At 41.7% G+C, this 11,896-nt stretch overlaps 1 non-coding gene and 1 pseudogene across 1 annotated transcript; both read left to right on the top strand.

Annotated features, from left to right (window-relative positions):
• Positions 1–622: 622 nt before the first annotated feature.
• Positions 623–11,359, top strand: LOC108589110 (cytochrome c oxidase subunit NDUFA4 pseudogene; annotated as a pseudogene).
• LOC118149575 (U6 spliceosomal RNA) lies at positions 3,326–3,432 on the top strand. The gene has a single exon (XR_004737153.1). It is a non-coding gene; the product is annotated as a U6 spliceosomal RNA (small nuclear RNA).
• Positions 11,360–11,896: the final 537 nt, after the last annotated feature.

Consider the following 11,896-nt stretch of genomic DNA (forward strand, 5'->3'; position numbering starts at 1 on the left):
TCCTGATCCAGTGTTCTTTTCCCTACACACGACTTAGCTGGCCAATGTTAATGCTGGCCTGAAAACAAAATGCTCTCCTACATAGAAGTTTTTCTGTGAAGCGCCATTCACTAAATCTTCTTGGCTTTATCTAAAACTGATCTGATTGTGTTGCAGTTAAACTCATGCCTCTATCATCTCACCATAACCAAAATTAGGCTAGATAGTTAGAAGCAGTCTGAAAATTATCAACATGCTCCAAAGGAATGATTCTTTGTTTCAAGATCCAAGAGAAACTGGGTACAACCTTGCCACACACAGAACCCTACTAAACTGCAATTACCCCCTTCACATTCACTGCTCAAGACTCAGTTCTTCAGAAGCGGGTGCACCATCGGCTCAAGGACCCTTCATTTCATGGATTACCAGAAAAGATCCAGAAGGAAAATAAGCAAGGTAAGGAAAGGGAGAGCAGCCGTGTCAGAGGCAATTCATGTACTGCAGGACTACTATAGTATTAAAACCGAAGAGCAAGAAGAAATGCAAGAAAACAATTATAAGAAAAAGAAGAAATACTCCCTAGTCCGGGGCCAGATAGCTAGGCTGGTTCTATTCTTTCCAATAGGAGGCCTCTGCGGCAAAAATGCTCTGCCAGATCCTCAGTCAGGCCAAGCATCATCGAGCTTAATCCCTCTCCTTGAATTTACTTAAGCTGGAGGTACTGGAGCAACATTGTATGTCTTGCATTTGGCATTGTTCAATCCAGGTGTTAATTGAGACAGAAAGCATAACCCAGAACACTGGAACAAACTGGGTCCCAATGATTGATACAAGTTCTACTCAGTAAATGTGGATTATAAGGAACTGAAGAAAGTCCAGATTTCTTTTCTTTTTTTTGAGACAGAGTTTTGCTCTGTTGCCCAGGCTGGAGTGCAATGGCAAGATCTTGGCTCACTGCAACCTCCACCTCCTGGGTTCAAGCAATTCTCTCGCCTCAGCCGCCTGAGTAGCTGGGATTACAGGTGCCTGCCACCGCCCTTGACTACTTTTTGTATGAAGGGTAAAGATGGGGTTTCACCATGTTGGCCAGGCTGGTCTCAAACACCTGACCGCAGGTGATCTTCCTGCCCCAGCCTCCCAAAGTGCTGGGATTAAGGCATGAGCCACTGTGCCTGGCCAAAGGTCCAGATTTCTAAATGAAATGTTTCACCATAAAGCTGCTTAGAATGAATGTCTTCCAGAAGCCATTCACACAATTTTCCACTTAAGTAGGAAATATTTCTCCTCTAAATGCATGAAATCATGTTGATGTGTTAGAGATTGCACTGATTAATAAATATCTGAAACTTTGAACAAAGGAAAAAGATAGCCATTTTCTGACAAACAAAAAGGAGCTGAAAGAAAGAAAAAAGGAGGAAGAAACTGACAAATGCATAACAGGAAAAGCATACAACATTTTTTTTTTTTTTCGTTAAGACAGAGTCTCGATCTATCACCTAGGCTGGAGTGCAATGGCAAAATCTCAGCTCACTGCAACTTTCACCTCCTGGGTTCAAGTGATTCCCCTGCCTCAGCCTCCTAAGCAGCTGGGATTACAGGCATGTGCCACCACACCGGGCTAATTTTTGTATATTTAGTAGAAATGGGGTTTCACCATGTTGGCCAGACTGGTCTCCAACTCCTGACCTCAGGTGATCCACCTGCCTCAGCCTCTCAAAGTGCTGGGACTGCAGGCCTGAACCACCATGCCCCGCCTGGATTCAATTTCTTAAACGACTCTGTCACTCGCTCTTCCAAAACCCATTTTCCACAGAATCAAATCCTTAGGAATTTTCAAGGCCCTTTTTATCTAACCACAACCTACTTTACTAAAGTTATTACTTCCCAATGCAAGCTCTATTCTCTTCAGGGTGAACTCCGCTTTATTTCCACATGTATCGGCACATTTCAACCTGCTCCCTTTCCAGCCTGACTTGGCCTTTTCTTCTCCAACTGTTTAAATCTTGTTTGTGCTTCAAAACCCAGTTTAAGTCACTTCTCCATAAAAATTTTCTCAACCACAGAAACCCACCTTCATGACCCTCTCCTGTGAAATCTCAAACCTCACTATCTGCCACAAACTGAATAACTTAATTATAGACTATGTTGCACTGCTATTTAATTTACAATTGTCAGCCAAGCATGGTGGCTCACGCCTGCAATCTCAGCACTTTGAGAGACTGTTGAGGAAGGATTGCTTGAATCCAGGAGTTTGAGACCAGCCAGGGCAACATAGTGAGACCCTGTCTCTGTGAAAATAATAATTAAAAATTAAATTAAAATGTACGAGTATCTAAGACTTAACTGTAAACTCCAAGAACCAAAGATCCTAATCTTACTTTTCTTTATATCCTCCTACCTATGCCTTTCACAAAAAGGTGTTTAAATGACCAAATAAATAAATGAATGAATATTATGATGTTAATAAACAGCTGATAACTTGGCTAACACTATTTGAGGCTTATAGGAAATGAAAACAGAAGATTAGTGCTTGCTGAAAAGATAAAATGCATATCAGCAAGAAAATATTACCAAATAAATATACCATTGAGTATATACTAGCAAAACTAATTGTTCAGTAGACATGTGTATTATTAAATATGATATTAGCGTAACTACACTAATGAAAAAAGCTAAAAAAAATTTCAACCTAAAATAGTATTTAGCCACAGAGTTGGCTTTTTTTTTTTCTTTTTGAGACAGAGTCTCACTCTGTCACCCAGTCTGGAGTGCACTGGCGCGATCTTGGCTCACCGCAACCTCAGCTTCCTGGATTCAAGCAATTCTCCTGCCTCAGCCACTTGAGTAGCTGGGACTAAAGGCATGTGCCACCACACCTGACTAATTTTTGTATTTTTCACCATGTTGGCCAGGCTGGTCTCACACTCCTGGACTCAAGTGATCTGCCCACCTCAGCCTCCCAAAGTGTGGAAATTATAGGCCTGAGCCACTGCACCCAGCCAGAGTCATACATTTTTTATCTTTATATATTTTATTTATTTTTTGAGACAGAGTCTCGCCCTGTCGCCCAGGTTGGAGTGCAGTGGCACTATGTCAGCCCACTGCAACCTCCACCTCCCGGGTTCAAGCGATTTTCCTGTCTCAGTAGAGACAGGGTTTCATCACGTTTGTAAGGCTGGTCTTGGACTCCTAACCTCAGGTGATCCGCCCACTTTGGCCTCCCAAAGTACTGGGATTACAGGCATAGGTCTGGCTGAGTTATACATTTTTAATAGCATTAAAAGGTGTTCAGCAATGTAATAATTAACCCAACTCAGATTTGTTGTCAGAATTTTCAGTCAAGTGCTTGCTTCACTTTGGCAGCATACATACTAAAATTGGAAAGATACAGAGAAGATTAGCTTGTCCCTAAGCAAGGATGACACGCAAATTCATGAAACATTCCACATTAATTTTTTGAATAACGTAAAAAATATATATATTGGCCAGGCGCATTGGCTTAGCCTGTAATCCCAACGCTTTGGGAGGCTGAGGTGGGCAGGTCATCTGAGGTCAGCAGTTCAAGACCAGCCCTACCAATACAGTGAAACGCGGTCTCTACTAAAAATAAAAAATTAGCCGGTCATGGTGGTGCACGCCTGTAATCCCAGCTACTCGGAAGGCTAAGGCAGGAGAATCACCTGAATCGGGGAGGCAGAGGTTGCAATGAGCTGAGATTGTGCCATTGCACTCCAGCCTGGGCAACAAGAGCAAAATTCCATCTCAAAAAAATATATAAAAATAAAAAAATTAGCCAGACATGGTGGCACATGCTTGTAATCTAAGCTACTCAGGGGGCTGAGGCAGGATAATCGCTTGAACCAGGGATGTGGAGGTTGCAGTAAGCCAAGATTGCGTCACTGCACTCCAGCCTGGGTGACAGAGTAAAACTCCATCTTAAAGAGAAAAAAAATAGAATTTTCAGTTTAGGAATCAGGAGTAAAGAAAAACTGAGGAATAACTGTCTGCCACAAGGTATGTCCCTTTTCTCTCTTTTTTTTTTTTTTTTTTTTGAGACAGGGTCTCGCTGTGTCACCCAAGCTGAAATACAGAGCTCACTGTATCCTCAACCTTCCAGGCTCAAGCAGTACTTCTTCCTCAGCTTCCCATGTAGCTGGGACTACAGGTGCATGCCACCACACCTGGCTAATTTTTTTTTTTTTTTTTTTTGGAGAGGTTGTCAGGGGTGTCTCACTATTTTGCCCAGGCTGGTCTCGAACTCCTGGGCTCAAATGATCCTTCCACCTTGGCCTCCCAAAGTGCTGGGATTACAGGCATGGGCCACCATGGCTGGCCTCTATTTCTTACTCTTACCCCAACTGAAAACAGAAGCAAAGGAAAGAAACCAGGGAGATATAAGGAAGAACTCCCTTGTTCAACAATGTACTTCTGAGAAAAGTTATACAATTATTTTTTGAAGTCTCTGAAAAAGGAGATGTAGTTATAATTCTTTCAAATGTCCAAGGTATAAATTAGGTGATTTCTGAAGAATCTTTCCAAATTGTTTTTTTCTCCGACATGAAAGTTGGGAACTTTTAAGGCCATACCCAACCATTGGACCTCTCAACTGCTGGACCTCTCTTTCCCGCTGCTGATTCTCCCTCCTAAGCATTGGAAGAACTTGATACTCCTAATGACACACCCAGTACCCATTACCCAAAAAATAGTGTTCTCTGAACTATGGATGCCTTCATGTCTCCTGCAGTGTGATGCCAAATCACAGTTCCCACATCAAGTATTCAGCAATACACCCAACACAGCAACACGTTTAAGCTTTAATCCAATGATGACATTTCCGCCATGCAAATAAGACCCACTTCCTATGGAGTATCATATCAGTGTATTCGTTTACACTGATAATACCTCATTTTATCTGCATAATACGTTGCACTTAACCTTCCTTGGAAACACTGTGCTTTCTATTTCATAAATTGGTTAAAGGATTTGATTTATTTGAAACCTGCAACTATACCTTGAGAGCCATGAGGGTTAAAATTAGGACATTAAGCCACGGTGAATAGCACATTTATTGTAGTCATTGTCAGCCCTCTCAACCTGAAAAAGAATTGTTCCTTGACACATAGGATGGGGGAGAACATGGTGTGGTAAAATGTGTGTGTGTGTGTGTGTACAGGATTTGTCACTTATTAGAAGCTACGAATATTGAAGACAGTATTATTATCACTATTATTTCTGTCATAAGAATTATTATATTAATAGAAAAGGCAAAAAAGAAAAAGAGCACAAATTCACCCAAAGTGAAGTAGAGTTAAAAAAAGAAAGTCAGAAATGAACTTTCAGGAGAGTGCCTGGTTCAGAAGCTTACAGTGAACTGATTCGACTGATTTTTTGTTTTTCCAAATCAAATATGTCTTTAGAAATGGTTCCTGGAACACCTGGGTCTTCAGTTTTGTACTGTTCTTCTTTTCTTATGCACCCTCTACCTATCAACTCCTACTCTCAAAAAACAATATGACATTAATTTTTTAAAATGTGATACCTCTTTCAGAGGCATTTACTTATTAAGTCCTCCGGACATTTTAAAGACATTTTCAGCAACAGTAGGCAACTAGGGACTTCCACAAAAAAAAAAAAAAAAAAAAAGGTAGATTTACTCATTTCATATGAAAACTACAGTTTTTAAAAGCACAAACTTTTGTAAGAGTCATAGCTTACAGCTGGGTGCGGTTGCTCACATTTGCAATCCCACCACGTTGGTAGGCCAAGGCAGGCAAATCATGAGGTCAGGAATTCAAGAGCAACTTGGCCAACATGGTGAAACCCTGTCTCTACAAAATTACAAAATTAGCCAGGTGTAGTGGTGGGCGCCTGTAATCCCAGTTACTTGGGAGGCTGAGGCAGGAGTATGGCTTGAACCCAGGAGGCGGAGGTTGCAGTGAACTGAGATTGTGCCATTGCACTCCAGCCTGGACAACAAGAACAAGACTCCATCTAAAAAAAAAAGAAAAAAAGTCATAAGCTCACATTAACAGATAGAACTGGAGGCCAGGCCCGGTGGTTCATGCCTGTAATCCCAAGCACTTTGGGAGGCCGAGCGGGCAGATCACTTGAGGTCAGGAGTTGGAGACCAGCCTGACCAACATGGTGAAACCTCATCTCGACTAAAAATACAAAAATGAGCTGGGCATGCTGGTGTGCGCATGTAATTCCAGCTGCTCAGGAGGCTGAGGCAGGAGAATCGCTTGGTCCTTGGAGGCAGAGGTTGCAGTGAGCCGAGACTGTGCCTGGGTGGCGGAGCAAGACTCTGTCTCAAAAAAAAAAAAAAAGAAAGAAAAATTAGAAGGAAGAGGGATAAATGGCAACAGAATCCCCAAGTTGGCAGCAGGAAAACCTGAAAAATAACCCAATGTAAACCAAAAGTCTCAGGAATTGGTGGCAATAGTTATCTCAGTAAGTCAAGGGTAAAAATGAGCAAAAAACAGAATTGTTTGCAAGTTGTTTTAGAAGCAATTAGACCCTGGGTCCCCTGACCCACTTGGTACAGTCAGGTAACTGTCCTCTCCACACTCCTGCAGATGAATGAAGTTGATTCTCCGGGCTCTGATCTGGATAATGCCAGGCACAGTTGAGGAATGAGTACTATATTAACAAGAAATTTTAGTGGAATACTGGCTGGGCATGGTGGCTCAAGCCTGTAATCCCAGCACTTTGAGAGGCTGAGGCGGGTGGATGATGAGGTCAAGTGATCAAGACCATCCTGACCAACATGGTGAAACCCCGTCTCTACTAAAAAATACAAAAATTAGCTGGGCATGGTGGCACATGCCTGTAGTCCCAGCTACATGGGAGGCTGAGGCAGGAGAATTGCTTGAACCCGGAAAGTGGAAGTTGCAGTGAGCCGAGATCGTGCCACTGCACTCCAGCCTGGCAACAGAGCGAGACTACATCTCAAAAAAAAAAAAAAATTCAAAGAAACTATCATTAATTTCTTCGGAGACATGAGAGTATATTGCTACAAGAAATAAGAAAGGATGCTATATTACAAGACAACTGTCACAGGAAAATAACTGAATAATTTTTTTAAAGGACAAAACTCAATAGAAGAGTTTAAACTATGGTTAAGGAAATATCTCTGTAAGTAGAGCAAAAACACAAAACAAAAAGTGGAAAAAGTAAAGGAAAGCTAAAGAAATTCAAATATATTCTATCCAAAATCTAGATGTCTGAATAATAGGAGTTGTAGAAATAGAGAAAGAGAAAATAGAAATAAATGAATCATCATGGGCTGGGCACACCTGTAATCGCAGCTTCTCAGGAGGCTGAAGGGAAAGAATCATTTGAGGCCAGGAGTTCCAGACCAGCCTGGACAACACAGTGAGAACCCATCTCTACAAAACAAAATAAAATAAAAGTCAGCCAGGCAAGGTGGCATGCACCTGTAGTCCCAGCTACTTAGGAGGCTGAGGCAGCAGGATTGCCAGAGTCCAGGAGGCCAAAATTACAGTGAGCTGTTAGCTCTGATCACACCATTCACTCCAGCCTAAGTGACAGGGCAAGAACCGGTCTCAAAAAAAAAAAGGGGGAGCAAAAAACAAAACAAAGCATATATAAGGCCTGAGAAATTATCAAGGATATAGTACAAGAAAATTCTGCAGAATTGAAGGGCATGGGTACCAAGATTGAAAGAAGCAGTCAACTGGTTAACTGCTCAGGACACCTTAGTGGATAAAAATAGACCATATTAGGACATGTGATTGTACAACTTTAGAACACTGGAAATAAAAAGCTATGAGATGAAAAAAGGAAGTGGTGTGGAGGACCCACATGAATGGTTTTGAATTTCTCAACAATACTACAAGCTAGATAACAACAGTGTGCCATACCATGAGAATGTTCAACTGAGTGCCATTTTTTTTTTTTTTTTTTGAGACAGAGTTTCATTCTGTTGCCTGGGCTGGAGTGCAGAGTGCAATGGTGAGATCTCAGCTCACTGCAACCTCTGCCTCCCAGGTTCAAGCCTTTGTCCTGCCTCAGCCTCCCGAGTAGCTAGAGTGAGGGGCCACACACCACCATGCCCGTCTAATTTTTGTATTTTTAGTGGAGATGGAGTTTCACCATGTTGGCCAGGATGGTCTCGAACTCCTGACCTCAAGTGATCCACCCACCTTGGTCTTCCAAAGTGCTGCGATTACAGGCATGAGCCACTGCGCCCGACCTCAAGTGCCATTTTTAAACATGCCAAAATTTATTATATGGAGGCAAATAAGTACTTAAAGGGAAATGTTTTAGCTGTGAAAATGTAAATTAGAACAGTAAAAAAAGACCTGGTGCAGTAACTCACACCTGCAATCCCAGTACTTTGGGAGGGTGAGGCAGGAGCATGACTTCAGCCAAGTAGTTCAAGACCAGCCTGCCAACATAATGAGACCATCTCTTTACAAAGAAATTTAATAATTCACTGAATGTGGTGGCATGCGCCTATAGTCCCAGCTACTCAGGAGGCTGAGACAGGAGAATCACTTTAGCCCAGGAGTTCAGTTACAGCGACTTGTGATTGCACCACTGCACTACATTCCGAGTGACAGAGTGAGACCTTGTCTCCAGAAAAAGAAAAGAATGGAAAAAAAAAGATTTCAGATAATCATCTAAGCTTCCACCTGAAGAAACTTCAAACAGAAGAGCAATTAAATTCTAAACAAGGAAAAGAAAGGAAAGAAAAATTAGAGTGGAAATCAATGAAATAGAAAACAGAAACAATGGAGAAAAGTCAATGAAAACAAAAGTTGGTTCTTTGAAAAGATCAATAAAATTGACATGCTTTTAGTTAGACAACCAAAATCCATTTAAGTACCTACTCTGATATGAGCTGTGTAAAACAGTTATACATACACTCTACCTCGGAGAGTTTTATATTCTAAGTGACTATAAAATCTCTTATATGGAAGTTAATTAGACCAAAAAAGATATGCTAAATTCAAGGTTGATGATGGTCCTTGACAGTAGGATGATACCTCAAACTTTTAAAGCCTGTGAGTGGTATAAGGTCACTTCCAAATGTGTAAGGATGGTTTCATGACCCTTGTTAAACTTTTTTTTTTTAAAGATGGGGTCTTGCTATGTTGCCCAGGCTGAAGTGCAGTGGCTATTCACAGACACAATTATGGCACTTAAACCTCAAACTCCTAGGGTCAAATGATCCTCTAGCCTCTGCTTCAGCCTCTCAAGTAGCTAGGACCATGGGCACACACTACTGCATGGTTTTATCTTTGTTTAAGTTCTGTTTTCAAATATCTATGTTCAACTGTAACAAGGAAGAGGGAAACTCAATTCAAAAACAGTAGGGAACGGAAGAGTGCATATCTACAGATATTAAATAGATATATTAGGTATATTTGATGTATTCGGATAATTTTTCTTTCATTATTTCACCTTTGTATTTTCCAGTCCATAAAGTCTATGTAATGCTTAGAAGATTCATTCAATTATTTCCCCTACTTAAACCAATATCTATGGCTACAACTGATCTTAGAGCATTTTAGAAATATCAACGGTGGTTGTCTAAAATTTTTATGACTTCAGCTGGAGTTTTGCTTCTTTCTCCTTTTGGCTTAAATTCTGGGTTTTCTGAGTAATCATCTATCATCTGGCCTCCTTGTGTGTGCCTTGATGTCTTCTTCTTACATTGGGTGTAATTTTTGTGTGTGTGGATGAGAAAGGAATGGGAGAAACATCTGCAAAGAGGCCAGGCATGGTGGCTTCTGTCTGTAATGGCCATGCATGGTGGCTTATGTCTGTAATCCCAGCATTTGAGAGGCTGGGATGGGAGAATTGCTCGAGCACAGGATTTCAAGACCAGACTGGGCAACATAGTGAGACCTTGTCTCTACAAAAAAAAATAATAATAATAATTAATTAATTTGCCATGCATGGTGGCACATTCCTATAGTTCCAGCTACTTGAGAGACTGAGACAGAAGGATCCCTTGAGTCTGGGTGGTAGAGGCTGCAGTAAGCCATAACTGCACCACTATTCTCTAGCCTGGGCAACAGAATGAGACCCTCTGTCAAAAAACAAAATACAGCTGAAAAGATGAAAGGTAGGGAGTTGTGAAAACTACTGTTTCTTTATTCTGTGTATGTACATGTGTGCACATGTATGTATGGGTATATGTATGCAGGTCTGTGTAGATAAACACAGTTCCAGTTGCAGCGCTAAGAAGCAATCAGCTTTATATGTGTATCATACATATATACACAACTATATACAAACACGTGCATGCACAGGATAAAGAAAGAAAAATCACAAGAATAGTCACAGAATAGAGGGAAAAAAGGGGATGTGAATGGAGAGAGCCACAGAGGGGGATTCTATGATACTGACAATGATCTATTTCTTTCCTTTTTTTTTTTTCCTTAGGTCAGGACTGAGCGTCACCCAGGCTGGAGTGCAGCGGCATGATGGCATGATTCTGGTTCACTGCAACCTCAAACTCTTGGCTCAAGTGACCCTCCCGCCTCAGCTTCCAGGATAGCTGAGACTACAAGAATACACCACTATGCATTTTTGCTTTTTGTAGAGACAGGGACTGACTGTTGCCCAGGCTGGTCTCAAACACCTGGCTTAAGCTATCCTCCCACCTCAGCCTCCCAAAGTTCTGAGATTAACACTGTGTCCAAATGGCACTTTTTAATTTTAAAACAAAATTTAATAGCCTCCAACTCATGAAGAGCTGTTGCAAATCATTACACAAAATATAAATGTCCTAAAAGGAAAAAGGACAATGACTAAGACTATGGACAGGCAAGTCTCACAAAGGGAGAAAAAGACCAGTTGTGGTTGCTCATATCTGTAATCCCAGCACTTTGGGAGGCTGAGGCAGGTGGATTGCCTGAGGTCAGGAGTTCAAGACCAGCCTGACCGGCATGATGAAACCCTGTCTCTACTAAAAAAACAAAAAAAAAAAATTAGCTGTGTGTGGTGGCACATGCCCATAACCTCAACTACTCGGGAGGCTATGGCAGGAAAATTGCTTGAACCAGGGAGGCAGAGGTTGCAGTGAGCCCAGATCGCACCACTGCACTCCAGTCTGGGCGACAGAGCGAGATTCCATCTCAAAAAAAAAAAAAGACAGGGAGAGAAAAAAGTAAACAGCCCATGGCTTAGCCAAGGGTCTCTATAAAACACAGCCTGAACAAGATTTAAGAATGAATGCTTCATAAGGAGCTACAATCCCAGGGCAGGGAGATTGAAGGATGAGAAGCAGATGCAGCAGGACCTGCAGCACTCAAAGAATGCAACTCATTGCAGGGCCCACGGGGACGCTCATACAGACATGCAGGACCTGAGAATAGTCCCTGCATGGGATAGAAGTGAAGAGTAAATTTAACCACTCTACCTGGGTTTCATAGGCTTGACCCTTTCAGCAGCGTCTCAGTGAACCAGATCTCAAATCTTGGTTGTGTTTCTGCTGGGAAAAGCCAGTAACTCTGGCAGAGCCTCTGCTGCAAAACTAGAACTCGCAGATCGCAGGATCTGTCGTAAGTGACCAAGGGCCCCCAAGACAGGTGAGACCAAGAAAATCCAAGGTGACACACAAGAAGTATGCGATGCCACCAACGAGTGTACAAAATACAATATATCAAGGAATTGAAAATTAAAAGAAAAATTAAATAATTTGGGGGGAAATGGTGGACGGGAAGGTGGAAGAGGAGAAGACGGAAATGTTGCAGCCATCTGAAGCCACGGGCAACAGAGCAAGAGTTTGTCTCAAAAAAAAAAAAGAGTGAGTCTTTTAAGAAACCAGGAAAAAAACAGACCAGGAAAGTATAGTGCAATTACAAGGTCCAATTTGTGGTTCAAAGTCATGAATATAAAGTAAGACCAGTCAGCAGAGTTATGTGTTAATATGAGAATATTT

The sequence above is a fragment of the Callithrix jacchus genome, chromosome 19 (assembly GCF_049354715.1).
Source record: "Callithrix jacchus isolate 240 chromosome 19, calJac240_pri, whole genome shotgun sequence".
In the NCBI taxonomy this organism is placed as follows: Eukaryota; Metazoa; Chordata; class Mammalia; order Primates; family Cebidae; genus Callithrix; species Callithrix jacchus.